The 21,726-nt window shown below is 36.7% G+C and overlaps 1 pseudogene; it reads right to left on the bottom strand.

Moving 5' to 3' along the window:
- LOC122347932 overlaps positions 1-21,726 on the bottom strand; it is a 52,329-nt pseudogene that overhangs the window by 15,466 nt on the left and 15,137 nt on the right.

Raw genomic sequence — 21,726 nt, 5'->3', positions numbered from 1 at the left:
GCATCAAATATTTTAGGTATGATCATGTGATCAGGCTTCCTGTGTTTACATCCTGTTAGAAATGGTTTTGGTGGCTGGCATGTTTTATTAAGTATGACTTTGGTTGCGCGTTTCTTTTCTGTAGCTTTGAATATGGACAGCAATTATAGTACAGTTAAAAATGTAAGGTTAGAATGGTGTCAGTGGCTAAAGCAGGAGAGAGAAGAATGCTGAATACGGCAAGCAACCGTTCTGAAGGTAGGATCAAGTTAAAGCACAGAAATTCTCTCTCTTCCCATTTGCATTGTGCTGCAAAGAGATTACGCGTAAATGGATCAGAGAAACATGCATGATAGCTCAGAAGGCCAAAACAAGTCACTGACAGAGAGCAGACAGAGAGGATGAGGCGAGAAGTTTGTCAAAGAACGTGGGTTTGCGTAAAGAACAGTCATGTTCATTGAGACAACTAGGCACCATTTGTGAGAGCCTCCGTGTGTGTGTGTGTGTGTGTGTGTGTGTGTGTAGGGGCGGTGGAGAGATTTAAATGGAGCAAGTCAAGTAGAGAGGAGTCAATCTGAATGGATACATTCTACTAAAATGTCACCACATACTCAGAACTAAAACAATCCCTTAGAAAATGACTAAGATGGACCGTGGAGTCCTATTTTTCTTTATGTCTATAAACACAGAAAGCCAATAAGACCTTTTTAAGTGTAATTAGATCAAAGCATCCTTTTTTGCACAAATTACTTTTGATTACTATCTAATGTAACCACTAACAGTTTATTTTAAAAATACTAATATGTCCTCTATTTTTCATACTATGCGTTATGAAGTGATGCTAAAAAAATTACTGTAGATATTTTTTTTTCAATTTAACCCAAAATGCAACTGAATTTTTAATTAAAGTGTATTAAAGTGATTTATTAGTTAGTACATTTATTGCCATTGTATGTGCACCACCGACATTCCATCCATTTTGACTGTGACAGGAATGCATTACTGGTCAAAGTTTGTTTGTTTTTTTATTAAAAATATTTATCTTATTTATTTTTGAAGTATATTTGTACATATTAAAAGCTTTTTGTAATATATTTAAATACCACCTCCTTAAAAGTAATTACCTTCTTTAAAACAAAAAAAACTGGATGCAATTACTGTTTGTAAAAACGGTGACACCAGCCACACCATATACCCACCTACTATCACCCAGTCCACAAAACTTAGTGACAGCAGGGAGGTTTTGTTTTAATTTCAGATGAGAGACTAAAAAGTACACAGCACATCTATTTTGGAAACAGGGAAGGTCCGTATTGCGAAGCTTATTATAAGGAGTGAGCGCCTAAAAGCATGAAGTCCTTCCCCAGACACTCTGACACTGCTAGTGTCGCTTTCAAGTGTGTTTCCCAGCACTTACTAGGAACAAGAGCAACTATCACGAAGCAATAAAACCTCTGCCATCACAGAGGTGGAGCCCGATGCAATGTTGTTTTGGAGTTGTTGCACCCAGGTTAAGGTGGAGCAGGAGGAATAGAAACCAAGCCTCTGCAGAAGACTGTTGAGTTGAGGCGTACCTGTGTCAGAACCACGAGGCCTTTCGTTAGAAGAACCAGGACATTAGGATTAAAGAGTAGATGGTACTACAATACTAATGTGGCAACAGTGCTCAATTCATAAGACATGCAGGAACAGCAAGATTACAATTTCACAAAAACCACGATAGGATGGAATCTAAGTCCACAGACGTCATCCTGAATGCACTGATTTATGAGACGTCGAAGGCAAACTTGAGTGCGTTCAAACTAGCCAAACAAAACCAAGCAGCTATCAATTTATCAGTCTGATGCTTGCCTACAGATCCAGCTTCGGCTCACTGTGCCTAAAACTACTTCTCAAATCATTACAGAAGCTCAGAGACACAAAATCACTTTTGCTCACCTTTACATTCACTATCCTCTCCTGCTGAATTCCAATCTGAGCAGCGGATCTTTATACATTCAGAAATGGAAAGTAACACTAACACTTTCTATTCTATTTTTTTTTTTCCAATTGAGTTTAACTTTGCTTAAACTGTCACTTGCCAGCACTTACTGTGCTCATTTGGATAATCATCTGCTAAATGCATTCGTGTTAAAAAAAAAAAAAAAAAAAAACACATTTTCTCAATGTTTGCCATATCGGCAACAAATTGTTCCATTCGCATTAAAGCTGAATTAAAAGGAACAGCTTTTACTGCCATACACTGATAAGCTCTTTCCAAGCACATTACAAAAAATAAGACATTTCAAAGCTTTAAAAAGTCAGAAACAAAAAGAAAAGGCAGAAACATTTACCAAGTTTTATTTTAAGTCTTCTGAATCAGAATTTTTGTATAATTAAATCACTCTTAGAATTAAGCTCTTTTAATGAACCAAAGCTGATCCAACTCCACAAAACTAGTATGAGGCTAAATCTACAGTAATCTGGAAGTAGCAGAAAACATCTCGTTTTTAAATGAGTCTTCAGATCACACTGATGGCTTTTTGAAAGATGCACTCTAAAGTTGCATAAAAAGTAGCAAATCACGGTCTTCACATTGTAGTGCAGATTTTATTTTTTACTTCAAGATCTATCACATGCTGATTCAGAACACATGAAATATAGTGGATAAGATATAATGTCCCTTGCATGATACATTTATGAGTGATTTAAGTAGTTTCGAACAGCAACTCACTACATTTCTAACAAAATCTCTTTTCTTATTCCACAGATGAATAAGAAGAAGATACATGTTCAGTAAAACATAATAGAGAATATGTAAAAAAATGCTGCTAGATTTACACCAAGAATGATTTACAATGACCAGTTAAGAGTGTGCCATTAAAAATGCTGTCTAGAGAGGAAGCCTGGGCATCATGTCGGCCCTCTGTAAACACTACAGCTGGCATCAGAAACCTAACATAACAAACCAAGGCTGATCACAGACTCTTCCTTGCAAAACCACGCATTAAAAGATTCAGAGAGGCTGCACAAGTGCAGGGGAAACAGGTTGGAAAAGATGCTATTCCGCATACAGGAAGGACTTCACCTGTGAATATCATATTCAACTGATCCACTCAAAATGCCAAATCATTTCTGTTTCATTTCTCTCTCAGTATTACACACACACTTCTCTCCTGCCAAATCTTCACCTCGGCAATAGCAGAAGCTGATTGGTGATGCAATGGCAAGAAAACAGAGAGAAAAGAGGCAAAAAGACAACACGATCGCCATGCAAACCAACAAACTTACAGACGGCCTTCTGCTAATTGACAATGTACCAAAATGTGGCAGAATGAACAGGAAGGACAGAAGAGCCAGCAGAAACACAAAAATTATTAAAAATTAGCGGATTTTCATTTACTTGAACACTTTCCGGTCACAGAAGTAAATTGCTATACACAGTTCCCGCAGAAAGAACAATGCGCCAGTTCATGAATCAGCCTATTCGGTAATCTTACTCATCAAGCTAGTTCAACAAACTCTGAATGAGATTTAGAGCTGACCGAACCAAACAAATCCGAAACTGGCAGCTTAGAATGAGCAAGAATAAACATTCTCAGTCAGTTCCAGGATTTTATAAACTTCAAGCAATGAATAAGCCAAATCACACTAAACATGAAGTTCGATTCGCATAAATCCACACCTCTGCTGAAGAATAAAGCAGTTGTTGAATTTAAAAGCGCATTTGTGAGAAAAGCTGAAAGAAAACTCCTGACTTTATTAATGACAGTGAATCAGCTGAATTTATTTAATGAATAATTTATGTAGGTTCTGAGGAGATTAACAAACATGCAAAATGGAAGCTAATTTAAAGACATTTTTATATTCTAGGAAGCTTATATGCATGTATTTATAGTTTCCTTAAATTATGAATAATGAAGGCTGTGCTCTTCTTAATCGCATTAACTATTAAAATTGCTTTGAATTTTGGAGGGAAGAGAAATGCAGCGTAGTGACTTTACTGCTTCTAGATACGGCGTGGCCTTTATTCACAGCTGATCTTATCATGGTGATGAATGCAAGTAAAAAAACACCTTCGTTTTCGTGAACCTGAAAAGCCAGAGTTTGCTCAGCGTAACTCTGGCTTATCCTAAACGTAACTCTAACCACTAAAACCATCTTTGCGAAACAGGCCACCGATGGGTTGGAAAGCAAATAATCAGTTTTCAAGACCAAATCTTGTGGCTATTAAGCCACCCCCCCAACCCTCGACAACAGTTAAGGAGTCGTTTTACCAAAGAGCTGGTGCACTTACTGCTTTCTTACCTGGTAGAAGTTTACCTTCTAGTTTCTTGATGGAGCAGTTGAGACTCCTCTTCAGATCAAGTCTACGTAAAGATTAAAGAACACCAAAATCCACTTAACCTTTCCAAGTATACAGAGTGAAAGTAGAATTTATGCTTACATTTTTCCCTCTTGCCCACATGGCACAAAATCTCTCTCATTTTAATAAGTGGCATATGCTCTTCTTTAACTTGCCATTTTGTTCTGAATATCAACATTTGTAAAATCAGAATAAATGATCAAAAAGCATCTATTTGTCAATGAGGAGTTTGACACACACAATTCCTATCATTCAAAACTTCCATGAGATAGATGTTCGGGCCAGACATCGTGTTATTCATTTATTTCCATTAGTAACACATTGGCTGATGCATCAACATCCTGCATACATTCTCTGTCTATCTAAACATGCTACAAGCTGAAAGTACTTGCACGGTTTCTTAAGTAGAGGGCATCTAGCTCCATTCTTACCCTACCCGTCTAAATACGATACACAACTGTGGGCATTTTTTGCTAAAAGTCATTAACAAAGTAAGCACAGTGAACAGCTGAACACCTGAGTTACGGAGGATACCGCTATCAAAGCAAAGTCTTAAATTAGCAAGATTAGCCGTCAGGATGTCAAACATACGGGGTTTTCTTAACATACATAAACAAGGTGTGGTGCAGAATAGTAAACAAGTACGACGACTTTGTCTTTGGCTGCTAGTCGTTAGCATGCTAGTTTCTCACTTACCTGGAAGTGGAGGAAGATAAGACTTAAAAATCGGCTTCGTTTGTTTTACCAGAAGAACATCATTTAATAGGGACGATACGACAACAAATATCTGAAGTGAAAATCCATATAAGAGCAGCCTAAAACTCTTGCGGAAACTCTCATGAGCTCACTTAAAGCATTAAATCCGAGTTTCTTCCGGGAGACCAGGCGTTTAAAAGCGCAGTTTCTTATAAATGCAAAAGAAGCATTTAGCGATCCGTGCTTTGCATGCAGTTGTATCTCAGCTGGATGCGGTCGGTCCCGCTAAGTCTCTTCGTCGGCGGCTGTCAAACTCAAAATTTAGTTTCCAGCTCATGATTGGCATCATGTTTCGGTCTCCTCGTACAGATCAACAGCGCGGAGTCCTGCGGCGGGAGCTGCAGCAGACGGTTTCAGTCCTATAGTTCTGCGTCCAGTGTTCCAGTTCAGCCATGTTTATTAGAGGAGGAACAGGGAGGTGCAGCGTGTGAGCTCTGGACCCACAAAAAACAGGAGGAGTGAGCTATGGCGAGCCCTGTGAACCAATGGAGCGTTTTGTTTTTAAATGCAAATATATTGTTCATGATATCGAGACGTATTATCATGAAGTGCTTTAACGCGTTTAATGCAACATGTGAACTTCAAGATATCATTTTGCCCTTCCTAAAATGTTAAATGAGTCTAAATCGGGGCCTTTGATCTTTGTATGCAATATTTACATTGATCTTTGAAGTTATCTGCAGGAGTAGAAAAAAGCACATATGCATGTAAATAAATCGTTTTCGTATTACGGAGCCCGTTTAGCTGAAGCGTCTTAACGGACTCGTGGCGCCACCTGCCCGGAATGATTGTGATCCTGCATGCATGGTTTCTAAAAGGTCAGGGCCGTCCTCTGTAGACAGGCGATGAAAACACTCCATGACTAGCACTTCACTTAGAAAACCCGTTCAAATACAAGTTCGCCCTTCCCCAATACTCCAAATACAACTCCGTCTTTTGCTCTTGTGTTTGCTTACTGCTGAATTCCTAAACCTGAATGCGATAAGGCCTATGCTTCTCTTTATGTATATAGTGTAACTATATTTATACAGCATAACAGTATCAAATAGAATAGAAGCGTAATGTAAAATGACAAAGATTAAGCGCTTAACACCAGTTAAAGCCATTTCATTATTAAATTCAGAGGCGTCTTTGTCCGCTCAGTTCGGTTTGCTGGAAAATAATGACGGACGGAGTTGAAAATATAATAAAATATTACACAATCACTATTTAAAGTTACTTTTATCTTTGAAAGTTCTTTATGCTTCTTTTATGTTATCAAAGAGAGTACAGAAAAAAGCGGTAGTAGTGCAAATATCTCTACAATCTCAAATATTTGGAAGTTTTTAAATATATTTTACAATGTAATTGATTTATTTACTCCAAGTAAAGCACAGTGCCATGGACCTTCAGAGATCATTTTGTGATTCTGTGATCATTGCTGATTTGATGCTCAAAATGTTTTATTATTATCAGTGTGATTATTAATGAAGTAGCAATTATTTTAGAAATCACATTTTTTCAACAAGCCTTTTGTAACATCAGATGGTCAAATTATTTCATGCTGTATAAAAGTAATAATCATAAAATAAATAAATAAAAATAAATAAGCCCAGACTTCTAGACAGTAGCTTTCTCTTTAATTTAAACCTATAAACAGTCTATATCTGGCTGTGTGGAGTGAATCATTTTGTCTGTTGTCAATCATTTTATTAAGCAGGTTCCTGTATATGATCTATCACCCACACAGAAACTTCTCTCACAAACGTTGTCAAGGTTCCTCAAAATTTTGTGAACAAAAGTTCCTCTTGAAATATGAGCTTCTAAAGAAGAGGAATTGTTATAAGGTGAATGAACATTTGAAAACAGAAAGCAGATCATTTACATACAATATAATAACAGCAGTCCATAATAATAATATCAACAACAAACATACTATTTAAAGTAATAAAAAATGATTTAAAAAATTTAAAAATTTAAAATGTGCATAAAAACATCCTTTTATGGTGGGGATACATCTTATTGCAGATGTAATAAAATGTAACATGTTGCAGACCTTCACAATTAAATCATTAAAAAATAAAGATTAAGACCTGATAACCAAAATATTTAACAATAACCTTTTATATGTCATCTTTAGGTCCACTGCTATATGTATGTAATTTTGTTTTACCTTGTTGTTCAGTTGATGCAGTTTTAGTAAGCGCAGAAGCCTCTCTGCGCAGATATGACGCTTGCTTTAACACACCAGAAATCATCTGGTGGGATTCCCTTCGGAATGACGCGCCGAGCACAGCCTCCCTAGCCAATAGCTGCGCACGAAATTCTCCATTTATGGGTTGTTTGCCTCCTTGATTCCGTCAAGCAGCGGGCACAAAGTTTAACTTTGAAGAGCAGACGCTCGCTGCGGCGAAGTCAGTGCGCTCGAGCAGTTTACCGGCGCAGTCCTCACTATTATGGAGCGCGACACTGGTCTGAGAGACGTTTACAACAGCACCAGAGGCCAAAAAACGAGACCGTGACATCTCAGAGACTTTAACAGGCTTGTTTATTTTAATAAGCAGTTTACAAAAACCGGATTATAAAAAGAGGAGTCTGCTGCAGCGTGATAAACGAATGAAAATGGTGAGTGAAAATAAAATATCACGGTCACGTAGCCTACATATATAAACACGAGGACACCACTTCCTATTTTGGAAACAGTTTTCCAGCATCCTTATCGGGATGAAGTAGGTTACAGCAGCTGTTAGGTGTTATTGTTTTGTCATTGTATCCCGAATTAAACAAATTTGAACAGCTACTAAATGTGACTATTTATCGAAACATATAGGATACTACTATAAGTAGCTAATTGGCATCATAAATGCTCAAAATTCTGATTAAAAAGCTGTTCATTGAGGTCAAACCAAGTACAAAGTTGTATTAAACTGTGTGTGATTTGTGTATGTATGCGCTCTATTTGCGTCTTATGGTCTGTATTGCTGCTCTGCTGAACAAACAGCGTCAGCTGAGTGTCATATTCAGCTATTGTTTGCCCTTCATCTCTTGTTCACTTAGACAGAAACAGCCTCTTCTTTCCCAACCCTCCTTGAAACAGTTGTATATACCGGTCAGTTACTGCTTGATTTCTTGCTATTTTTGGTACGAGGTTTGGCTCAGGCTAAGTGATAGATAGAAACCACTGCGTTCCCACTTTTAGCTGATCAGTTTTCCTGTTGCAGTTACTGTTTTTAGTTTATTATTCTGACCCCATTCTATCTTGCCAACCTGGCTCAGTCTTTTGTAATAGTGGAAGAACTGTAAGTTACACACATTAGTGTCCATGGTTACAGGACACAGAGAGATGCAGGTAGGTGCAGTCATGTGAAACTCACTTCCGTGCAACATGCCTGTGAGGATGGGCTGGGTTCTGCTTTGAATAAGTTGTGTATGCGTTAAGTCCACAATGGGACAGTTTCACTCTTGTTGTAGTGAAAACGGCTGCCGTTTTCTCATAGCTCCTCAAGCAATATAAGGCTTTGTTACGTGACTTTTATTTTTTGTGGCAGTCCCGGATCCCCATGCAAGATGCTTTCACAGACCCTGCTTGTCTTGAATTGTTGTCTTTTTCAGCCTGTCAGCTGGTGAAGAACAGGTATAGATCAAGGTGAAAAACAAGTAAATCCAGTTCAGCTGTCTCTTCAGTGCCGCGCATGGGAGCATTCTCTGCAAGCCATGCAGCGGTGGAACTAGTTTGCATGGGCTTTGCGCATATGGGACAAACGCTTACCGTGAAGCGCTCCATGCCTGTCTGTAGTATTTGTATGTATTGCAATATTATCAGTCGGCCTTGGTAAAGCATTTTTGTCTGCACCGAGAATAGCTTTTTGGTCACAATATCACAGAAGTCATTAAGTTTATATAAATATGGGCTCACTGCTTTATAACCAACTCTGGGGAAGTGTGCAGGCAGTATTCTGTAATGTTACCAATACCTGTCCTATTCATTTCTAATGATAGAGATGTCACACATGAGGCCAGGCTCAGGTGTGTATATATTCTATATAGCTTCATTGTGGAATTATTAGGTGGGGTTTCAGCAGCTATATTTGTTTTGACTGCAGTTTCAGTATGTGATGAGGCTACTAATTTGCTCCACGACAACCAAAGTAAATGGAATGATTTCTGAAATATGAACTTGCGACAATATCTATTTACACAATGGTGCCGATTTTATGTATATCAGCTGTGCAAAATAATTTGGGATTGATTTTGTAATATATCACTGAGTTACTGAATATGGCTGAACCACTGTATTAAAAACATATCATAAAGCCTTGTGTATGTAGTAAATGAGGACTTTTTTGTCTATAATGCCCTTTGTACCTTCAGGCTCAATACACTGAACACAAACCATCTTCTAAAATTATGTAATAAACATTTAAAGAAAAGATTACTCTCCATTGTTTCACTCGGTTTTGGTGTATCAGGAGTCCATTGTGGAGATTTGGTCTCCATATTTAAGAAGCGGTTTTACAGGTTAAACTGTATCTAGTAGGTTAGTAGCACATTTCCACTTTCTTTTTCCCTCTTTCTTTTTCACCGCAGATGCTGAATAGTAAGTCAGTATGGCAGCATATGTTTACATTAAGAGCTGCAGATAGGCGGTACATGTGGAGTAACATCCCCTATTCAAAGCCTCTATGTCACACACTTCACAGAGTTGCTGAGAATCAGACTCTTTCTAAAAAGAGTCAACCCTCACCTAAGCGAGAGAAGGTCTAGTAGTGCGGCTGAAATCCTGTGGTTTCTTTTAGTTACACTGAGTACTCTACATTACTTGCGTATATTAATTTCCTGACATGGCAATGCATTTCTCTCAATATATATCAGCTTTGATGCTGGCTTCTTTGATGCTGTTTATTGGTTCTGAACTACCAAACTGTGTTTTATTTTTAAATGTCAATCTAGGCCCGTTCGCCCCATGTAACTTGGATATAGTAATAATATCCCACACCAGTGTATTTAAAGTTCAGATTTATGTGGTTTTGTTTTTAGAGCCAGTTGAAAAGATGAATGAACATCAATCAAATTAAAATAAAGCCTTAATTGGAAAATCCCTGTTGACTTTTTCATTGTGATGTGCACCATATATTGACTAGCAAATTTACCTAATCTGTCCTTTAGACATTGAATCTTTGTTTACGTTGTGGTGACTCACAGGTAGTTCTTCATATTGATATAAACCCACTAAATGTCAAACACTTCTTCCTGGAGATCGTGTAATTTTTGTTAGAAATTGTGCAGTTAGCTCATTTGTGCAGTTTTTCGAAAAAACTGAGATACATTAAAATTTATCAGAAATCCAATAGAAAAAAACGTATGTGTTACAAAATAAAATGTACAAATATACTTTGTACATTGAGAAAAAGTGCACAGCAGTTTCCACAAAAATATAAAGCAGCACAACTATCTTCAATACTGATAATAATAAGAAATGTTACTTGAGCTTCAAATCATCATATTATGCACTGATTTCTGGAAGAAACTGAGGGACTGGAGTAAGACTGCTAAAAAAATTCAGCTTTGCATTGCTGGAATAGAAATTATATTTTATATTGTATTATATATTATATTAAAAAGTAGAAAGCCCTTTTATTTAAACCTTATTGATTTGATCAAATGAATGCAAAATGGCTTTAAGGTTAAATCATACCAAACACAAGCGTTTTAATAATAGTGGATATGCAAAGCCGAGTCTACTTGTTTACATGAATGTATTGCTGAGTTGTTGTTGTTTTGTATTTGTACAAACAGTGCAATGAGGACACAAATGTCCCAAAAGGCTTCATAGGAGAAAGAACAAGAGCTTCATGGCTCAATCAGTCACAATGTAATGCGCTAACCACTGAGCACCAGTTTTAATAATATTTTGTTTGATTACTCCTATGAAATATCACTTTATCCTAATAAAAGTAGATTAGACTCTGTGAGCCCAGTTTCCTTAAAGAGTAGGTCTTGAGAAGGAGAGAGATGGGCTTTCAGCTGTGAAATGAGATCATTGTCGCTGCGCTCCTGCCAGCCTCACGTTCAGCTCCTCTCACCTTACCTCTCCTGTTTCTCTCATCTGCATTAGTCTCTTTGCGGCTTCCCTTGTGCTACCAGCTACAAAGCAGTCAAAGGAGACTGGTGAGCATGTGCTGGCAAATATTGTTCATTTTGGCGCAGATAGCTGTTGTACAGTTGGTGTACAGAGAAACCTCTTGTGTAATTATACATTCATGGCTGATCTTTGCTTACCGGCATAATTAGTTTAAGCCTCAATAAAAGTAGCAATGATTAAAAACCAGATATTTGGTTTCTTTAAGAATATTTATCAGATGTTTAGTTAGATAGTAGGATTAGATTTGTACTAGAACTTCTTGAAGAGCTTCTTTGTGAGTGAGCTGGTGTTTTCTGTGTCTGTTTTTGCTGTATAGTTTCTGTTGAGGTGGCCATGGCTCGCTATGCTGTATTGCTCATCAAACTCAGCCCAAGGCTACAGAATGACTTGTTGTCAAATATTCCCACAAGCCAGGGAAGTAAAGCGGAAGTGACATTACAGGCAGAGACCATAAAAGTGCCACGTTGTAAAGAAAGTTGCATCAAACATTTTGGAAAGCTATTGTTCCACGCTGCTCATTCCTGAAAAGGTCATGAGAAAGACTGTTGTTCCACTTTGCCCTTTGCATGTATTTTTAGTTTTGAGGGCCGATTCAAATCTTTCACCTTCATGCTATCTTTTCTGAAAACCAACTCACTTTGGTGTTGTCTCAATCAGTTTTAGCTGTTTTCAGTGTTCAGTTTGTCTACAAAGCGGACAGTGACTCTTTGAACAGTCTGTGAAAGGGTTTGTTCACTGACATTATCATTCCAATATCCTCATTTATGTATTTGCATGCTTTGTTAGTGATGCGAACTATGCTCTAAATTCAGAAGCGCATAAGCCATTTGAATGTCGGTGCTGAAAAAGCTCATGCCCGAATATATCGCTGACCTTGCCTTTGCTGTCAAAATATATAGTAGTGTTATGGCTTTGATGGCACATTGAGTACTGTGCTAATGAAATAATAACAAGATTTTGGCCCTTTATCCAGCTCAGTACATGAATGAAGTACATGAGTAAAAACTCTAGCTAGAAACCATTATACCTTTTCAGTATGATTTCACTGTCATTAGTGTGATCCTGACCCATAATCCCTTAGCCCATCTCAGTATTCAAGGTGAATGGGGTAACAACATTCATCCTGTGTCATTTCCATAGGAAGTCTGATTTACAACAAGTCAATCAACCATATCGAATGAATCTGCTTCTAATATTGTATTGCAGTTGGATTTAGTATTGTATTATTATTATTTATTTTTTTTGTGCCAGCTATTTTTAACAGTATTTACAAAAGTCCATTCCAACCATGCGAAAGTGGATTGTGTTTGAGGACATAAACAGTTTTCATTGATGTCAAGCATTGTAGGTGAACACATGAGGTATTTAGTCCTCATGCTTGGAAGAATGTAAATATTTGTGCTTTTGATAAATCCCTGGAAGTGCTTCATAAAGCTAGAGGCGTGTGTTTGGGTGACCGTTCACTTCAGAACCTGTTTGGCTCAATTTATTGGACCTTCATGAAGAACACTGGCCAGGGTCCGTTTAGAGAAAATTACAATATCTTATCACTAAGTAGGCCAGCATATGCTTGGCATGCATTTTATGGGAAACACATCCTTTACAGACAAAATAGTAGTACATTTTATTAGTAAAAACTTATTTAACTAATTCCACATTTATACTGCACATTGCATCGATAACCTGTGTGTTTTTAAATCCAAGATAAATAAATAGAAAAGAAATATATACACACACGTTATAGTTTAGATTGATTTTGAAGAACAGTGAGTCATATGATGCAACAATATATTTTAAGTTTTAACAATGACTTATTTTAATGTTTTGTTAATTTGAAATATTCTTTCCATGAACAGAAAACACAAATAAGTAATAAATACTAGGGAGATGTGAATTTTTCTTCTTCTTTTTAGCACACTATTTATCAGGTTTTAGAATAATGGATAAGTATAGCATATATACAAATTAGTATGAAAACTCTTTTTTTTTTTGAGATGAAGTATTTTCCTTTTTTTGTAAAACAGCTTGGACTCACAGCTGCAAGTATAGAAAATAACACTAAATATATATATATATATATATATATATATATATATATATATATATATATATATATATATATATATATATATATATATATATATATATACTCTATATTAAAGAAGCAAAATGTTTCTTATAATTATACATGGGTTAGATTTTAAAATTGCAATTATATTATGGATTAGGTTTAGCTGGAAATTATCACCTTTTTAGTCTAAAAAATTAAAAAAATAATTATAAAGATATAAGCTACATTTATGTTGATGTTTTATGCAGTTATACAAAATAAATAAATGCACATCAACACGTTCACAAATTAACACATAAGCAGCTTAATTTTGATATGGCAGCTAGTAATATAATAAAACATGTTATGTTATAAACATGACATGTGCAGCATCCTAAAGCGTCATTGAACAATTATTAACACAAATACAATAGTCATTTCATTTAATCCCAGTAATTAAATTTGACTAGGTGATAAAGCTGTGCTTGGCAGCACTAATGTGGATCTAAGTTTTTGCTGTATCTGATCAGAACCATTACTCAGTTTGGGAACTGAGATTTGTTCCTCGTCTTGCCAGCTCCATTTCAGTTGGCTATAGGTAAGATTCCCTGATCTGAAACATTCCTGCTAGTTCTGTTTTATTCTTCCTTATTCTGCCATCACAGGAACTCACACAGACTGACCACAGCGAACCATCGCTTACTCTCGGGTGTCTCTAGAATTACTGTAGGCGCTCGAACTGTATGATATTAGATCCAGCTTGAAAGGAGGACTTTGACAAATGCCTCCACAGACCATATCCGACTAGCCCTTTCATTCCTTGTCTATCACGATAGAGCATTCAGCGCCCATTCTCCTCATTGTTATGTAGGTGTGCTCGAGGGTGTTCATTTCATTCAGGGATCGTTATAGATCGGGTCAAAATAGACTGCAACAGAAATAACTGGGGACTCGAGCTTCAACGTTGCATTTAATCCAAAAGGAATTTCCCACATGCCGCTTACTTTGATTAATGTCCTCGTTACAGGCTTCTCATGTGGGCTGGTAATGTAGTATGTTGTGTTGTATCTCTGTGAATCTGTGGAAAATTTGTTTAGACAGGACAGTTTTATGAGGCAGAAGTTATTTATACCAGAGCACTTGTAGTACAGTAGGCACCCGTGTGACACGGCTCATCTGCTCACCCTTGTGTTGTTCCAAACTATGTGACATTTTATTCCTGCTTTGGATGGATTAAAGAACATATTTCAGAAGTCAGTGTTCACATAATGCTGGCTCCCATTGAGGATTTGAATTATAGAACAACATGAAGGGTGAGTTTTATTTACTTTTAGGTGATCTGTTCCTTTAAGGTTGTCTTTTATAGCAAATATTACATTTTGTTGCAAAAGGTGCTTTGTAGAGGACAAAACGGGTATGAAATATTTTTTTTTATTACTTTAATTTCCCAGTCAGCGTCCTCTCTGGGGCGCTTCTTCTTCAAATCAAATTGTTTGTTTGTGTACACAAAAGCTTCATAAAATGGTCCTTATCTGCTCACCCTGCGTGTGGATTATCAAACACTATAAAAGCCTTCGATGAAGGCTGTGTTAGTTCTGTTTGGAAAAAAAATGTGCCTGCATCTAAAGGTATAAGCGCGCCATATAACCATAAATCTGCCCCATAAACATAGCCTTAGGCTTTTATTTATTCATTGGTGTCGTCTGTGTTCTGGGAAAACCTTCATGTATCTTTTAAAAGCAGACAATTGCACTGACCATAAAAGCTATGACTGCTTCTACATGGGATATAAAGGATGAGATGCATTACCAGTTGAAATATTTAAGCGCATTTTGTTTCTTAACTATTGAATTAGTTGATTGTCTACCGTATTAAGAAGCGTTAGCAAATGCAGGTATTGTGAGGTGTTGTGAATATGTGTAGTTGGTTGTGACAGAACAGGTGGCCAGTTTGAACATGTTGACCTGAATTTGCTCGGGTAAACAGGATTAGATGACGTATAATCCTGTTTAAGCTGAAAATAATTTACAGCCACCATGAGAAACTAGATATATATTTATAATTTGTTCTGGAAAACAAACATGTGTATTATAAAGCATATGTATTTTGTCTAGCTGCAATCAAGACCACCCAAAGATGTACTCCTCATTCAAAGGGAAAAATTCCTCTTAATGATAATTATAAATAAAATTTTATCTGATGAGTCTGCAATTTTGTTTTCATTGTGCAGCTTTTTTCACCATTTTTTTTTGTTTGTGGAATTGAATTGAACATGAACCGACAAATACCAGAATTAACTATAATATATATACTATGAGGATAATTGTTGTCCACCTGTTTTAAGCATATGTTGGCAAATGTGTGGTCATGTCCAGCACACCTATGACCAACCTATCTGAAGTGATCTGTGTATTGAACTGTGGGAGTGAAAGGACTCCTTTGATCCTGCGTCTATATGATGATGCACTGTCTGCCTGCTCTATTAGAATTTTAGCACCATTTTAGAATCCTAGTCTAAGCCCATAATCTATCTTTATGTGTACTTCAGAGGAAAATGATGGGCGTTCCAGACTTCCCCATCAGACAGAATGTGCTGCATTCTTTTCCACTGTAGCCTTCAAGCGAGCAGAAATAATATGGCTGAGCTGAACTTGGAAACTTTGGCACAGAGTTTCTCTGCAGTAACCAGACGTTTGAAACCACTCCTATCTCAGTTTACACAAACTCTGTGTTTGCTGTACCTTTCTATTTGCACTTTTTGCTTTTGTATCTGGAGGATGCAACAGTCAGCCCCTGCCTCCACAACCATTTCTTACCAGAAACCCCTCTCTCTGCTCCTCTGGTACTCTCTCCCAATCTTTGTAACAACAAACACCCTAGAGCGTTTTACTCATACATAAACACAGGGGATTAATTGCTTTCGATTATGTAATGCTAGTAAATCCTTTTCCCAAATCAACAAACATGACTTATGTTTACTAGTATGATAAATTATTGGCATATTATTTTTAAATTTGCAGCATTTAAATTGTACTCACCTATGATTAATCCCAATCTCTGGAAGCATACAGTTTATTTGCATTGAGCTTTTTCAGCTATTTGTGTTCTGATTGTTTTCGGTCTGGCTGTGGATGGGCCTGTTTTCTTCAGCACATTACAGTGGTGAATTTACAAACCTGTTATTAATCTGTGTTCATGGTTTACCATTCAGGAATGTAGGACACCACCATGTGCATTGTCCAGGCTGGGGATTATTTCTGTCAGGCATTTTCCAGGACCACTTACGACCAGCAGGGCTTCACAACTGCCTGCTTTAGAAAATACCATTATCTGCTTTTACATTTCAGTACTGATTCAGCATGACAATGGTGGTAAACACCATTGAGTCCACGATCAGAGGGCTTGCAGTTGCACTTTGGAATTAGTTTTTTTTTTTTCTTTTATTGTCGTACCAGCTTTATGAGTGACAATTTTTAAGTAGAGTTTGAAAGGGACATACTGACCTTATAACCAGGGCATGTTATCATTTAACATACTGTAAAATGATAACCACGCCAGAATACTGATAGAAATTCAGACCAATGGTATTATATTTTGAGCGGCTACAGTCTGCAAGCCTTTCTTATGCATACAAACTATATAGTACATTTCATTAGAGCAGATTATTTTATTCTCTTGTTTCTCTTCAGAAATCCCAAAGATGCCTGGATTCAAATAATTATGGTAAAGGAAGAGAAACTCAGTCCACCTTGCGTTAGAATATTTTACATTTAGTCTTATAAAATTTTAATCAAGTCCTTAGCAGCCATTATAACTAAGTGGACTTAATTTGTGTTTCTAAAATGTTCTTTAGCAAGTAGTCTGTGTCTGAATTTATAGGGGACTTTTATAATTTGTCATTTTAAAATTGAATCAAATAGGTTCACACTGCTTTTTGCTTGTCAAATTGAAGTATTCGTGCGTATCTGAGACCAGTGCCAGTGCATTGGCCTGGAGATAACTTCCCTAGTTTCTTCAAATGAGAATTAGTAAAAGTAATCTTGTAAAGAAAATAATTAGCAGCAAGTTGTGATTTAACCAATTCATTGACCACAACTCTATTTTTCTTAGTACAGTGATCTTACTATTAGTTTTACTGAGATTTTAGATTTTAAGTGCAAGAGAATGTTTTTAGTTTATCTAGTAAAAGTGACTTAATCAGAATTATTGCATCTGTAATGTTGAAAATGATTCTGAAATAGCTATGAACTTCGTACATTCCTGCCTTAATCTGCTATTAGCACTGTCAGGTCCGAACCAGGATTCTCAGCCAAACTATGAAGTACTCTGAGCCATATGCTAAATGCATTAAACTGAGAACAGACTGTGTCTTTGTAGCTTCCAACTGCTCTCTGATTGTATTGTTCATTGATTTTATATTTCAAGTGGAGATACATACCAATTGACTGGCTTGCACTTTCACTTCTTGATCCCCCTTCAGCTCTGTGGTAATGTGAATGCAGAATCCTCTGTTTGAATTCCAGATGGTTGTAAGGAAAGGATAGTTTGAGGAGGTAAAAAATTGCCGCCTTATTGAATCAAACCCAGCCATTTCTGCTTGAGTCTGCGCTCCACGCTCCACTCTCCATATAAGACAATGGTATTTGCACTTCAGGAACAGCCTGCCATGTCAGTATGTATCTAAGACTGAATTGCTGCTGACATTTTCAACTGCTGTAGGATTACAGTGGGAAATGATCTGTTACAGTATTTTCTGGCGAGGTTTTTGAAAAGGAGAACAATGGATTTTCTCTCCTCCTTTTTATAGATGAAGCATTTCTTCTTTCTTTAATGTGCTGTTTCGTGTGGCGTTTTTTTCGCAGTGCATGGAATAAGTGGGTAAAATAAAGAGCAGATCTTCGTCTGTCTTCATATGTGATGCAGCCAGACTTAGTGGAATAGATGGTGTTTTTATAGCACTCTCTCAATACTAGTATACTGTATATTATACACTCTCAGATGTACCATTCACCAGTCTGGAGAATCACATTACACTGACCTCACAACAGCTGCTCCTTAGTCAGTTAAAACAATGAATGTCTAATTTATCATGCAGTCATTTTGGATTATGCTTGGTTAGTTGCACCATCCAGCATCAAATGCTCCCATTTATCCATGACAAAGCAGCATGGTGCATGAAGTTGTTAAGTTATTTATTTGCCTAGCATGCATGTACTAAAATGATTGTATTATTACAAGTGCAATAGAATATTTAATTGTTTATTTTATAGCACTTTTTTCTCACAGATTGAATAAAAACACTGCTTTTTATTCATCTTGAGTCTATTATATGTTATATTTTGTAATAAAGGGACTTGCTGACTTGCTACAAACAAAATTATTTAAATGGACCTGGCATCGTATTTACATATTTGTGGTAAATGCTGGCTTCCCAGGAAGAAGTTTTCATGTCTTCTTGCTTCATACAAACCCAATTAGTGCACCTACTTTGCAATTATTATTTGTGATGTCAAAAAACATTGGATTTGAACATTATTTTATTGGTATAGTTTTTTTTTTGACAGAAGTTGGGTTTTGTCAGTCGGATGGTTGTGCAAAATAGAAACACAGATATGGTGTTTCATGCGCCAGAGATATTTTACTGGCTGATTGATGTCTTCTAGGGAGTTAGGGATTTTGACCTTGTGTGGTGCAGATGGAATTATCATTTTTGTCATTGTGTAAGAAATAATGACTGCTGTTCCTGGGTGAACCACAGCACAAGTGCATAGTGAACATTAGCTTTCCTTGTTTCGGTGTTCCTTTACAAAGCAGAACATTTTCATCCCCTAAATAAACTAAGCCCGGGATAACTATAGCTCGTAAGCAGAGATGCTGTTTCTCCCTTACTAGACTTTGTGTAGTCCTACTTGACTTTCAGTCTTGGACAGTAGGTGATCCTTGTGCTTTTGTAAAGGCGACTTCTTTAGAAAGGGAAAAAATACACTCTCTGGCCCATTGCAGTGTGTTTGGACTAACTTTTAATGAATAATCCTGGAAACAACTGGTAACACATTGAATTAAACATTACATTTTTGAAGATCGAATAGTATTTCCTATTAAAGCGTACTTCAGTCATTATCCCCGTCATTTAAATTATTTTGTTTTTCGTAGCATCCTATTTCATAGTTCTTCATGAAGCTCTGCTTTGAAAACAAAGTTCTGGGGAACATGTGCTAAGAATAGAAGACATTTATCTTCTTTCCAGGTGTTTATGTGTCAGCGGTGTGATAATTGATGTGGACTCAAACAGTAACCGAAGAAAGAAAGCGGTTCAATAGACTTGAAAAACAGTGAAAGTAAATGAAATCTCTCCGTAATGCAGGCAAAAAATAAACTAAACAAAACAGTCTTATGAGTCTGAACGAAGTGTTTACGTTTGTTTAAAATGCACGCCTTCCTCCTTTTAATTGTTTTGAGCCGCTCCACTTCTAATAATGTTCGGAGTGAGGCTCCTTGTTGTTGTCATAGCGTTGAGAGTTTATTGTGACAGCTATTTTCCTGTAATTTACCCTGGACTTTCGCTCGTTTACGATGGCAAGTTAATTAGTCTTTCAAGGGAGGCAAAATCTTCCATACTTGGTCTGCTTCTGCTTTCTTAGCCCCTAGATTTTCAGACTGAAGATGTACAATTCGAGAATGTTAAATGTCTTTCCAGTTTACCTCATATCATTGTGAAGTAGCAATTTCCTTAGGTTAGGAAAATTACTGTGAAAAGAATAGACAAATGTAGCCTTAAATCAAACTAATGATGAACATTACAGATGAAAATGTTTAAAACAGCAGTGCGTTTGGATCATGTGCTCTCCGGCGGTACACTCTATCTATGTCTGCTCTGTCTGGCTCTCTCTGTATTTTTGAGTCACCTCTTTTGCATCCTTCTCTTTTTGATATCCTGTCAAATGCACTTGAGGCTTTGTGTCATTTCTGAGTAGGGTATAGTTCCTCACGGAGCCATTGTGACCTCAAGCAGCGGTAGCCAAGCCATTGACTCGTCCATGATGAATGACCCAAGCTCTCCGGAGACACACCCTCGGCAAAAACATCACCAGGCGAGTAGAAAGGGAAGGGAGGTAAAGAGGAGGCGAAGAAAAGAAAAGGAGGAATGGTGAGAACATCAGGCGAAGATCAAAAGAAGTGTTTGTAGTGCTCAGGGAGTTTTAAGGGAGACTCTGACCATGCACTTTTCGCCGGTTTAGAAAAACAAAATCAACATCTGCTGCGGTGAAAAGAGAGCGAGCTGTGTTAAATGCCTTGAGCGATGAATTGAGCCTTGATCATTTTGCTGACTGCACTGTTTGCTTTCACATTAACTGTTGTCAGCAAATACTCTGTTATCGGCGCTCATGACTGTATGCGATTGAGAATGAAGAATTAGTAAATGTCTGTGCCACTGGTGGCATTAAATGCTGTTGAAATGATTATGGAATTATTATTCCTGAACCTGTTGCATCCCTATATCTGCCACTGTAGTTTCTATCACAATACCTTAATTGTGACTTAACATAATAGTAGGATATAAGTATTAAAATATCCAAGAGATATTCCTGCTTGGTAGCAACATTTTAAACTAGCAAAGCTGGATCACTGGTCTTAGCTGGAGTGTTATTTTAGTGTTATTAGCTTAACTTATTTTATTTAGATTTTCAGTTTTCATTTTAATTAAAGTTTTTTTTTTTTTTTATGTTGTTATTATTTTTAATTAAGACTATATTTATATTTTTGCATTTCAGTTTTAGTTCAGATCTATTTTGGAGGTACTCAGCATAATTGGTTAGGTACTATCTTAGTCAGCAATACAAATGCTGTTAGCTGATGTCTCATTTAGGGTATTTTTGAACAATTCTTTTCCCTCCCTGGTACAACTCAGATTAGCTTGAAACAATCTTGAAATAAGCAGAATGATGATACTTTTGAAAGCATTTTCAATATAGTACTCTTGCCTGGAGTATCATGTTGATTGCTACCACTAGTATACCATACCCTACCACCTAAATGAGACACTAGCTAAACAGCATTTGTATTGCTGACACAGAAAATTTAAATTCAATTATGTTGAGTAATTAAAATAGATCGAACTAAAACTGAAATGTAAAAATATAAATATAGTCTTAATTTAAAAAATAATAACAACATAAAAAAAAAAAAAAACTTTAATTAAAATGAAAACTGAAAATCTAAATAAAATGAAAGTTAGAAGCTAATAACATAAAATAACCTCAGCTAAGACCATTTGATCAGCTTTTGCTAGTTTAAAATGTTGCTAACAAGCAGGAGCAATATCTCTTTGATATTTTAATGCTTATATCCTACTATTATGTTAAGTCACAATTAGGTATTGTGTAAACTACGGTGCGAATAGAGAGAACGCAAGGTTCAGGAATAATAATTTCTGTCATTTCAAATCATTTTAAATACCAGTGGCGACATTACACC

The sequence above is a fragment of the Puntigrus tetrazona genome, chromosome 7 (genome assembly GCF_018831695.1).
Source record: "Puntigrus tetrazona isolate hp1 chromosome 7, ASM1883169v1, whole genome shotgun sequence".
Lineage (NCBI taxonomy): Eukaryota > Metazoa > Chordata > Actinopteri > Cypriniformes > Cyprinidae > Puntigrus > Puntigrus tetrazona.
This window is presented reverse-complemented; position numbering and strand designations above follow the sequence as displayed.